The following is a 12,745-nucleotide window of genomic DNA, read 5'->3' as shown; positions in this document are numbered from 1 at the left end:
TGGACTCCAACAGCTGCCTCAAAAAAAAAAAAAAACAACTGAGTAATATGTATATGACTACATTTTCCCTAAGTGGTGATACCTTAATCCAAAGATGAAGAGTACCCCTATTTTTAATAGGTAGAATGAATCTTTATGTCAGTCTTGCATAAGCTTTAATGGAGAAAAAACGGACTATTTTTAAAAGATAAATTGAGTAGGCGTTTATATTACTAGAGAATGGGAGTATGTTTTGGTTGAGCAGTAATATACAACGTTGAATTTTAGAGGACTCTGAGTATTTCTTGTTTGTCCACTATCTTATTGTTCTATTCTCATCAATGACAAATTATTAACCAATTCCACAGTAATTTCCTCTACACTTATTCAAATATTATATCTTGTAAGTTAACATTTTTACCACATAGGAGAAATTTCATGTAATAAAATTCCTGTATCTTTTGGACAGATTTGAATTTGTACTTAAACACATCGATTATATGTCTGATAATTCTTAAAATAATGGCACGTTTACTGATTTATTTGAGGATCTTGGGTGCAGTCATAATTTGTGTTACTTATTCTTCGCGCTTGACTTGGAAGCGGGCTGTTCCCCAGCCGCAGGAAGACACTGATGCTGTGTCTGATCAGGTGTTTTCCAGATCTTTTTGAGAGATTGTTTCCCTGAAGTTTGGGTGTAGGTCTTGAGATAACGCCATCTAACAGCTCTTGGTATTTTTTCATTTAGCAGTAGCTATGATGATTCTTATCCATGACACTAAGGGTTAAATTAGTTTTTATAACTTTAAGAGAAATATTGCTTAAATTAAAATGCCTCTATAAAGGAATGCTATTATAAATTATTGTAACTATTCTCAAGTATCAATTTTTAATTTCTTTTGTGTAGCAAACTATAAGCCCAGCCACTCACATGGTCATGCTTAATCTTTTTATTAATAAAATTTATACTTAGAATTAACTTAGCCTTGTCAACTTGCTTGTATTCTATTCTCTTGACACTTATAAACATACACATAATCGATCCTGTCTTTCATAACCTTTTTTAAAAAATTATGGTAGGAAAAAGAACTTTCATTCTGTTAATCTCTTTTGATCTTTATTTAGTGGCTGGGCAATAGTTATATAAATCTCTATGTTTATAAACTAATGGATATTAGGCTCTCTTCTGTGAAGCCCGTAGACTTTTGGAATAAAAAAGTCCACACATTTTTTTATCCTTTCAAATTAGGTGAGGATTTTTTTTTAACCTTAAATGTAAGAAGTATCTGGTGATAGAATGCTCCTAAAGAAAACAAGGAATATGAAAGCTGAGATTCTTTTAATTTTAATATTCATACACATATTTATTCTTAGAAAGTTATTTGTGAAGGCTAAACAGTTGATAAAAGTATTTTTAATGAAATTTAAACCATTACGTTGTTGGGGAACATTGCTTCAGCATCTGTTCTCCACCATATAAAAATTTAATTGGAGACATAATGTGTGCTTCAGGTAAAGCCAACCCAAGCCCCAACCCCCAACCTCCAACCCCCCAAAAAGAAAAAGTTTAGGTATATGCTAGGTGATCAAGAATCAATTTACTTCAGTGTCTAAAAGCACTACTATTTTTTTATGTTTTTTTAATTGAAGTACCACCAGTAACTGTGTCAATTTCTGGTTTACAGCAGTGTCCCAGTCATGCATATACATACATATATTCATTTTCATTAAAGGTTATTACAAGATACTGAATACAGTTCCCTGTGCTATACAGAAGAAATTTTTAAATCTATTTTTATATATAGTGGCTAACATTTGCAAATCTCAAACTCCCACACCCCTTTCCCCCAGTATCCGTAAGATTATTTACTATCTGCAAGTCTCTTTTGAGAGCACTACTATTTTCGATACTTACCTGTTCAGATGGTTGATAAACGGAAGCTGTGTGTGTTACCATGGTTACAAAGTTGTTTTTTTGTTTGTTTGTTTTTAAACACACCCCTCCTCTCCAAAAAGCTTTGGAAACTGACCCTGCTTCCTCTTGTAATCATGCATGTGAGGTCAGAATATTGTAACTTACTCTTTAGTATTAGTCAAAAGCTTAGAAAATTTACAAAGTTTTAGGGTGTTTTCAAATGCTGAAGATACTTTAAGCGTAATGATAAATAGTCTTGTCGCCTTGACATTTAATTGTGTAATGGTCGTGACCTATTTATTATCTTTGTGTAAGAATTAAACACCCACCTTACAGGCTTAAAAGTTAATAATACATATGAAAAGTCCCACCTTAGCACAGTACCTATGAAAAAGGGCACTACAAAATTTAGTTTCCTCCAAAAGGAGGGATTTAGCAAACAAACGCAGAAAGGGGGAAAGCTGAAGTTGCCTTTTTAAATGTTCTGTGCTTACGTGAACAGCAACCAGTTGTTGAAGGACTTCCCCACTAGGGGGCACCAGTTAAGTCTTGACCGGCATTTAGGAGGTATTTTTGAGAGTGCCTAACAGGATTCTGTTTCTGTACTGTAGGAGTTTCATTATTAAAAACCAAACGGGGGGTGATGCAGGGTATAGCTCAGTGGTAAAAGCATGCTTAGCATGCATGAGGTCCTGGGTTCAATACCCAGTACCTCCATTAAAAAAATAAAAACAAAACTGGGGACCAAATAAAGGGAACGTCCAAGTGTATACCCAAATAAAACTGCTATTCAACATGACCCTGGGCTGAGTGATGGAGAGGGAGCCCAAATACCAACTATGCTGTCTCTCATGGTCATACCATACTGGAGAAGCAGCAAAAATGAAGTTGGGAGAGTTTCCTTCAGTTATAGGTTACCCAGTCCGCCCCCTTCCCCTTGCAGAATCAGATCCATGAGGGTCATGTTGGCTTCCTCCTTTACAAGGAAACCAGGAATTTCGTGCTGCACGTTTATGCTGATTTAACTCTGGAATGTATAAATTCCTTTAAAAAAGTAACTTCTGTGTTCTCAACACATGTTCTCCAGAAAGAGCAACAAAAATACCCCACCAGTAAAGCAGAGAAAACTCATTTTCACATTTTTATGTATTTCTTTTATTCTCTTGTGGGAGTAAATTTTTTTTGATAGAAAATGAAATCATGTAGTTTAGTGTCCTATTTATCCATTTAACATGTCTTGCTTGGGAAGTTACCAATATCAAATATTCTCTTTAAGTCAGATTTCGCCTCTGCATAGCCTCAAATTTGTGGCTGATTCATTATTTATTTAACTAGTCGCTGTTGCCAAGATTGATTTTATTTTCATTTTTGCAAGTGGAAGCATTGGAATGGTGAACCTGCAAACCAGTCTTGGTGTGTAAGATTTTTAGGATACGTTCCTAGAAATATAATTATTGTAGTTGACACATATTGTCAAATTTCTGTTCCCCAAATGGAAGCTCCATCACAAGTGTACCCCTATCTTGTCACAGTCTCACTATTGGACAGAAATCCCATGATCTATCTTTGTCGATTAGAAAAAGTCAAAGATGGTAACCCAATTTGTGTTTATATATTTCCAGTCAAGTATTTTCTCTAATGTGGGTACAAGACCTTTATCATATATGTGCTTTATAAATACCTTCTCCCAATACGACGTTTATCTTGTCTTTTAACAGAGCTTTCTGAAAAGCAGTAAGTTCTTAATTTTTACGAAGTCCACTTTATCAACTTTTTCTTTGATGGATTATGCTTTTGGTGTCATAGCCAAGAAATCTGCCTAAACTTAAGGTGATGAAAATTTATAATATTTTTAGAAGTTTAGTAGTTCTTAGTTTTTACGTTTAGGTCTGTGACCCCGTTGAACTAGTTTCTATGTATGTTATATCTAAGAAGCATATGGGTAGCATGTATAGATCAAAGTTCATTTTTCTTTGCACCTTTTTTGAAAATCAGTTTATACTAACAGTATGGATCTATTTCTGAACTATTCCATTAGTTTATATGTCTGAGCTTTCAGCCTACTACATTGCCTGATTACTGTAGCTTTACATAAATAATGCAACTGTGTTCTTTTTGAAAATTATTTTGCTATTTTAGTTCCTTTGCCTTGCCATATACATTTTAGAACCAGCCTATTGACAAGTACAAAAACACCTGCTTGGATTCTGATGACTGCAGTGAATCCATAGACTGGTGCAGGGAGAGTGGACGTCTTCATTAGTATTTGTCCTCCAATCCATGACCGAAGCATACTGCTCTATTGACATAGGTCTCTGAATTCTTTTATCAGTGTTTTTAGTTTTTAGCATACAGATCTTGCACATATACTGTTACGGGTTTTTGTGTGTGTGCTTTTGTAAATGGTACTTAAAATTTTTTCAATTTCCAAAATGTTCGTTGCTGATATCTAGAAATACAGCTGACTTTTGTATACTGACCTTGTATCTTGACACCTTGCCAAATTCACTTATGTAGATTTTTTAAAGTTTTCTACATAGTCATGTCTGCAGATTTGTAATAAATGTTTTATTTTTTTCCCCAGTCTTTCCAGTTTTCCTTTCCAATGCCTTTTATTTCTTTTTCTTATCCTGCTGCACTGGTTAGACCTTCCAGTATGATGCTGAAAGGATACCAGATACATCCTTGCCTTGTCACCAACATTAGGGAGCAAGCAGTCTTTTGAGATTAAGTATGTTATAATTGTAGGTTTTTGTAGATGGTTTTTACTAGGCTGAGGAAGTTTATTCCTAGTGTTCTGAGGGTTCTTAATCATGAACGGATGTTGGATTTTATCAGATGTTTTTTCTGCATCTCTTAAAATGACCATACAGTCTTTCTTCTTAATGTTGATATGATGAATTACACTGATTTTCACTTGTGGGACCAGCCTCACATTCCCAGAGCATCGCTGGACTCTGTTGCTAGTATTGTCTTGAGTATTTTCGCTTCATTGTTCACAAGGGATGTTGATCTGTAGTTGCCTTACCTTTTAATGTCATTGTCTGATCAGTGTAAAATCGATCTTATAAAATCTCATTTTCCCTCCTCGCTTATATTATCAAAAATGTTGGGTAGAATTTACCAGTGATGCCAGTTGAGCCTCTTTGTTGGAAGGTTTTTATCTGAATTCAAATTTTTTTAAGACATAAAATTACACAAATTATCTATTACTTCTTAAATGAGTTTTGGTAGTTTGCCCTTCAAGGACATTGAACATTTCATCTGAGTTGTCAGATTTATGTGCACAGTTACTCATAACATTCTTTTATCTTTTGTCTTAGTTTGCTCAGAATACTTTCACAAAATGCCATAGATTGGGTTCTCATTTTTTTATTTTATAGCCAAACCAAAGAGTTATTTCATTTATGGTTAGAAAGTCCTTCTCCAACCTAAAGTGAGAAGAGGTTATTTCACGTTCACTTTTTATGTTTAATGCTTTTATTACAAATCATTTTATTTCTTCACTGCATTTTCATTTCTATTAATGATGACAGATGAGAGCTATTAATTTAACTATATTTTAAATTTACCCATTACATTAAATTTACCCATTAAATTAAATTTAGTAATTCTGTAGTTAATTTAGTTAGCATGTCAGCTGATTTTTTTGGTGTTTTGTATAATATATTGTCTCCAAATAATTTCATTTTTTCCCAATATCATATCTCTTATTTAACTTTCCTGCTTTATTTGCAGAAACTTCCAAAATATTGCTAAATCAAAGGCAGAAACAAAGTATGTTTGTTTTATTCATGACTTCCTAGGAATACCTTTGGTATTTTACATTAAGTATAATGTGGGATCTTGGTTTAAGACACTCTTTATCGTGTTAAGAAAAAAATCTCCCTGGTCCTATTTTTTACTGTTTTGTTTTTTTTCTTTTCTTTAAAATCAAATGTAATGGTATTATGTGCTAAGGCTGCCTTACCTACCAAGTATTTTTTTTACCCCCTTTGAACTACCAAAGTGATGAATAATATTTTTGGAACTTTACTTCTATATACCAAATGAGATGAATCTTTAGTTTTTTTGTGTAGCTGTTTCTGTCAAGATTTGGCCAGATTCATAAAACTAAATGAGACGGTTGCACATCACTCGATACTTCAGCAGAGTCTTGCTTCTCACCCAAATCTGCTGTCGGTCATTCCAGGGGACCTGGGGGGTGGGGTGGCAAGAGGTGAAGTGATAATTGTCTGGTGGTCATTATCTTTTCTAAAAGTCCTTGTTCTAATTCTGAACTCCATCAAGGTTATAAGAGGTGAATTACTATAAGTAAAGTATTCACTTCAAAATACCAAAGACCGATACATCAGTAAAGAATTACTTAATTGCTTAAAGGGACCTCAAACCTCATTAAACCAAACTCCTCATTTGAAAGATGACAAAATATAAAGTTGTACTGTTGAGTCACTCTACAGAGAGAACTGTAATATACATTCCCTTTTGAAAATTGAAATTTATTATTTTATTCTTTTCGAATCAGAGTGAAGCACCATAATTTGACGTTTTCCAAGTGACATTTTGCTCCCTCACATCTTTGAAAATGTTAATTTATTAGCCCAAGTCTAGATCAAACTCTTTACTTAGTAAAGCCTGAAAGGGTCCACTGGTCAGGCTGTGCGCTTGTTACCTAAAGCAGCAAAGAACAGGTGGTTAGGATGTGGTGGAATCCACACTAGGAATCCTGCCAGCCTAAGAGTGAAGAGAGAAAAACAGTGTCCTTTTCTGTACCTCTTGCTTTCTCTTCACTCTCAACTGGCCGGCAAGTGCTGACCTGTCTTGCAGGGAAGTTTATTCGGTCACCGGATGAGAATGCCTCCCGGTAGCTCGCTCGACAGTTTATTCTACCACTTTTACTTACTTCCCTTTCCTTCTGAAACCATTGAGTTTGCCCCTCTTGCTTTAGGGCCAAAGCAAGGCAAAATTACTTGTAATTGAGTATGACAGGGAGCCAACACTCAATTAACAATAATGAGACATTTTGCAGAGTACATCATGGTTTCTGTAGCATTCTCACATAAAACATCTCATTTGATCTCTGTCCCTGAGATGGTGAGAAAGGATTACTTTCCCCATTTGACCCCTGATCAGGCTCAGAGAGGACGTCACTTGCCCAAGATCTCACCACAGGCAAGCCTGGACTCGGACCCAGTTTTTCTTGATGTGTTTTGTGCTGTATGACACATAATGCCTCTTTGAGATTAAAGATGTTTGTATTTTTACTTAATTTCCATTTTATAATGGTGATGACAGTTGCACTGTACCAAGGATTTTACATAATTTAATTTTCTCAGAGTAACTTGCCGAGAGCCACACAACTAGTCAGTGGTAAAGCCAGCAACCCAGGTGGGTCGTCTCCAGAGCCCGCTGTCTTAACCGCTGCTTCAGCCTGCCAGGGAAGGAAGCTCATCCACAATTCTACCTCTCAGAGATCGTTTGTTTTGCTCTCACATATACAAAAACTGGACGCTATTCATACTGTTTTGTAAACTATTTTTACGTTATGGCCCACGTTTTCCCATCACTGATGAACATTTTCCTTATTAATGACTGCATTACAAGGCTATGCCATTGTGTATTTAAGCTGACTTCCTGTTAGCCACATCTAAATGTTTTTTAAAGTTTTTTGTTTGCTACAATGACTATGTATGTACAGACTTTATTTTGCGAGACCAACTTCCTGAAAGTGAAAGTTCTAGATCAACAGACTGCATTTAAAACGAGATACACAGTGTCCACCAGAATGGATGTAGACAGAGCTTTGTCAGACAGTGAAAACAAGCTTAAGGTCCTAGTTTAGATAGCAGGCGCCAAAACAGTTCCCCACATTTTGGATCAAAATGTCCATTTCCTGACTAATTTATATTATGTTTGGTCCTTATTTTTCCAAAAGCAGTGCCACCATAGAGTTAAAGAACTTGATGAAACTTCAGAGATCAAGGTAAAACATTTTCTGCATGATATAATCATGGCTCTTAGATTTCTCTTGGCAGGAAAGTAAAACTATAATTTGAGAGAAATCATTCCCAGGATTAACCCACAGGCAGCCAGCATTTTTTTTTTTTTTTTTGAGCATTTGAAAGGAAACAAATCCTTTCCTACAAGTCAAATGCTAAATAATTACACCTCATAGAATGAACTTTGCATAAGCCCATAATTTAAAAGTAGGAGCCCTGTGATTAGTAAAAAGTTCCAAAGGGTGTCCGGCCATGCAGCTGGTGTCAGATAACTCAACATGTGCCCAGGTGGCATCTCTGTATGTCCGGGTGAAGAAGAATCTGGCCCAACTGGAGCCATTTTTCAAGACAGTGCCTCGGAGGCCAAGAAACTAGACTACAGTCAGAATACACTGGCCACTCCATTCTCATGTGTGAGAAAATGAAAAGGGACCACAGTAGCTGTGAGTCTGTACTTTGCAGACAAATGGTTCTGGATCCAAGTCCCAGCCCTACCACTGTCATCCTGTGGATGGTACTTTGCAAGTGTCTCCGTTTCTTATCTGTAAAATAGTCACACCTAACTCACAAAATTGTTGAGAGAATTAAATAGGAAAACTACATAAACTACATGAAGTACTTCTAAAGCCTCGTACTTTTTTTTTTATTACTGAAGTGCAGCCGCTTACAGTTTGTCAGTTTCTGGTGTACAGCACAATTCTTCAGTCATATGTGAACATACATATATTCATTTTCATATTCTTTTTCACCATGTTACAAGATATTGAATATAGTTCCCTGTGCTATATAGTATAAACTTGTTGTTTATCTATTTTATATATATATGAGTTAGTATCTGCAAATCTCAAACTCCCAAATTATCCCTTCTGACCTCCTTCCCCTACCGGTAACCGTAAGTTTGTTTTCTATGTCTGTGAGTCTGTTTCTGTTCTGTAAATAAGTTTGTTTGGGTTTTTGTTTTTGTTTTTGTTTTTTTAGATTCCACATTAAGCGATATCATATGGTATTTTTCTTTCTCTTTCTGGCTTACTTCACTTAGAATGACAATCTCCAGGGCCATCCATGTCGCTGCAAATGGCATTATTTTATTATTTTTATGGCTAAGTAGTATTCCATTGTATAAATATACCACATCTTCTTTATCCAGTCATCTGTTGATGGACATTTAGGTTGTTTCCATGTCTTGGGCATTGTAAATAGTGCTGCTATGGACACTGGGGTGCCTGTATGTTTTTGAATTAAGGTTCCCTCTGGATATATGCCCAGGAGTGGGATTGCTGGATCATATGATAATTCTATTTTTAGTTTTTTGAGGGATCTCCATACTGTTTTCCACAGTGGCTGCACCAAACTACATTCCCACCAGCAGTGTAGGAGGGTTCCCTTTTCTCCACAGCCTCTCCAGCATTTGTTGTTTGTGGACTTTGGAATGATGGCCATTCTGACTGGTGTGAGGTGATACTTCATTTTAGCTTTGTTCTTCATTTCTCTGATCATTAGAGATACTGAGCATTTTTTCATAGGCCTATTGGCCATTTGTAATGTCTTCACCCAACTTTCACTTCTGATTTTAGCTATTTGCTTCTTTTTCTCTCAGTCAGTCTAGCTAAAGTTTGGTCAATCTGTTGATTTTTTCCAAAGAACCTACTTTTGGTTTTGTTGATTCTCTCTGTTGTTTTGCTACTTGTCTGTTGTGTTTATCTCTGCTTTAATCTTTATTATTCACCTCCTCCTGCTAGCCTTTGGTTTAGTTTGGCCTTTTTCCACTTCCTTAAGTCATAAAATTAGGTTATGGGCTTTTAGGTAAATATTAAGAGAGAACATGATCTACTGAAAAATGGGCAGCAGAGGGAAAGGAGGAAGAAGAGGAGTGATACCAATTTCAGTATTGTTCCTTTCTGAGCATTAAAAGAAGCCATCTAAAGAAATGGAGGAATTGTATAAGTATATACTTATAAAGGGAACTAACTGAATAAAAATAAAAATTTCTAGGTTACAAGATGAAATATATTAAGAAACAAACAGGCCCACAGTGAAAGCTATTTTAAGATATTAATTGGAAAGCATGATATAAACTAACAATATTAAATCCAAATACAGCTAAACTGTATTTGTTTATGATAAATATAAATGTATTAAACTATTCTTAAATTAAGAGAAAAAGAAATTCTGATTAGATCCTAAAGCAAAGACTATTTTCTGCAGTTATGAAGTGATACGCCTAGCAGAAAGTGTTTCAGAAAGGTAGAAAATTTCAAAAATGGGTATAAGTACATCAAAATGTTACAATTGAACAAAACCAACAATAATAACAATAATAAAAACCGGCATCACGATTTTAATACCAGACAAGTTTTAACTGAGGACAAAATGACCAATTCATAATGATAAAGCAACAGCTATGAATATCTACGCATCAAATAATGAAGCAATAACTGCCCCAAAAGAGACAGAAGAAACAGAAACATTAGGAGTGGGAAATCTTAACTGACCCTTGAAATCCATGACACAAAGAGGTGAAAAATATACAAAAATTTACCTAGAGATTATTATACTTAGCGAAGTAAATCAGAGACAAATATCATATGATATCACTTATATGTGGAATCTGAAAAAAATGATATACATGCACTTATTTACAAAACAGAAACAGACTCACAGACAAAGGAAGCAAACTTGTGGTTACCAAAGGGGAAAGGTGGGGGAAGAATAAATCGGGAGTTTGGGATTAGCAGATATAAACATACTATACATAAAATAGATAAACAACAAGGACCTACTGTATAGCACAGAGAACTATATTCAATATCTTGTAATAACCTATAATGAAAAAGAATATATATTTATAACTGAACCACTATGCTGTATACCAGAAACTAACATAACATTGTAAATCACCTATACTTCAATTAAAAAAACATAAAACTTAAATGACATTATTATTGATGTAGTTTCAATAGATACATCAAACCTGCTGCCCTGAATGTAGAAACTATACCTTCTTTTCAAATATTCATGGAACAGTCCCCAAAAGGAACCATATATTAGGCTTCAAAGAAAACCTAAGAGAAATCTCCAAACGAGAAACAGCACAAAACAGACTTATGACCAGGGAAAAATTCTTAAATACCCAAATAAAGAAAGGATGAATGAAATAAACATCAAGTGTAAGAAGATTGGAAAAGATGAGACATAACTAATGAGCACAGGGCTGCTCTCTGGGGTGACTAAAGTCCAAAATTAGGTGGTGGTGATAGTTGGACAACTCTGCATATAACAGAAACACTGAATTGTGAAGTTTAAGTGGATTAACCATAAAGTATGTGAATGACATCTCATTTAAGCTGATAAAAAGGATTTAAGAATAATACAGTTAGGAAGAAGGAATTAATTTCAAAGTCAATAAAATTGATAAACTATTAGGTAATATTAAGAGAAAACAGAGGACAAATAACACAAAAGAAAAAAGTAAAGGCAACATCCCACAGAAACAGAGGTGAGCCCTCCTAAAAACACTAGGTCTGGATGTTTCCTTACGGGAAACAGAAAAGCATCTTCAATTTTATCTATTTAAGACCATAGAAAAGGAAACTTTCTAAGGTCTAACTTTTTCAGGCAATGAGCATAAGATTACACCAAAACTCAAAAAAGATTAAGAAATGTTAAAGACCTTCTTAAAGAACACCTCTTAAAAAAATTTAATGAAAATAGAATAAGGAGAGATACCAGTTTGAATGGAAGATAATTTTGTAAATACATCAATTATCCTCCAAAATTCATCTGAAGAGTAATTAGTTATGAAAATTTTTTAAATGACAGATGAAGAGAAACTTTCTCTAACAGTTATCTAATAGAGTTATTGTAGAGAAACTTGAAATGGACTCACGTTTTATTGGGAATTTAGAATGTGATAAAGATGCAATTTCAGCGTGGAAAGGATGACTCAAAAATTAATAAATATTGTTGGGTCATTTGGGGAGAATTTAAACAACTTATATAAAAATAAATTTCAGATGGAACAAGGGTATAAATGCAAAAATTTAACCTATAAGAAAATTAGAAAAAAATGTGTAAGGAATAGATTCAAAATCTTGATGTGAGGGTATTCCCAAGCCATATACAAATAATAGATCTGACTGCCTGAACATTTTAACTTCTGTAGAGTAAAACAAGGTTAAAAGACAAGTGAAGGACAGAGAAACAAATGCCACACATCAATGAGACCAAGAAAAAGACAAAGACATGGAGATACGAAGTAGGTGGACTGTTGAGGGACATCATACTTTGCTGTCACCCACGTATAGGGAAGATGGCTTCCCATGTCCTGTCCCAGAAATAGGTTAAGTGATGGGATTTGGGTAATTATTTTCTTCTCTATGTTTTCCTGAAATTTTCCCATTTTTTTTTAACAATGACTGCATTTTACGTTTATAATTAATTTTTTTGTTTAAAAGCCTGGCCTGTTTGGAGTGCCACTGTTCCACCAGCTTTATTCTAGGTTTGAGACGGGGAGGCACCGGGGCTTTTGCTTCCTTAGTGTCAGTCCCCATGACACCTCCTACAGAAGGTGTCCTCACAGATACTAAAATAGAAATGCTCACGGGTTGGACAGAACAACGTCGATCCCGTGGGTGTGGGAGAGCCGGGTGCCAGCACCCGGGCGCCTTCCACTTCCTCGTCACACACTTCTCCGCATCCTCTTCCCCAGTTCCAGCCGCATAACTCACTCCACCCGGCCATTGCAAATAACACGCAAGGATTCATTCCCGGCACGCGCGTCAGCCTGACTCCCGCGTCTCCACGTCTCCATCTCGCCTGGCCACGCCCCCGCCCCGCCCCGCCGCTTGTTGTG

The sequence above is a fragment of the Camelus ferus genome, chromosome 31 (genome assembly GCF_009834535.1).
Source record: "Camelus ferus isolate YT-003-E chromosome 31, BCGSAC_Cfer_1.0, whole genome shotgun sequence".
NCBI lineage: Eukaryota > Metazoa > Chordata > Mammalia > Artiodactyla > Camelidae > Camelus > Camelus ferus.
This window is presented reverse-complemented; position numbering follows the sequence as displayed.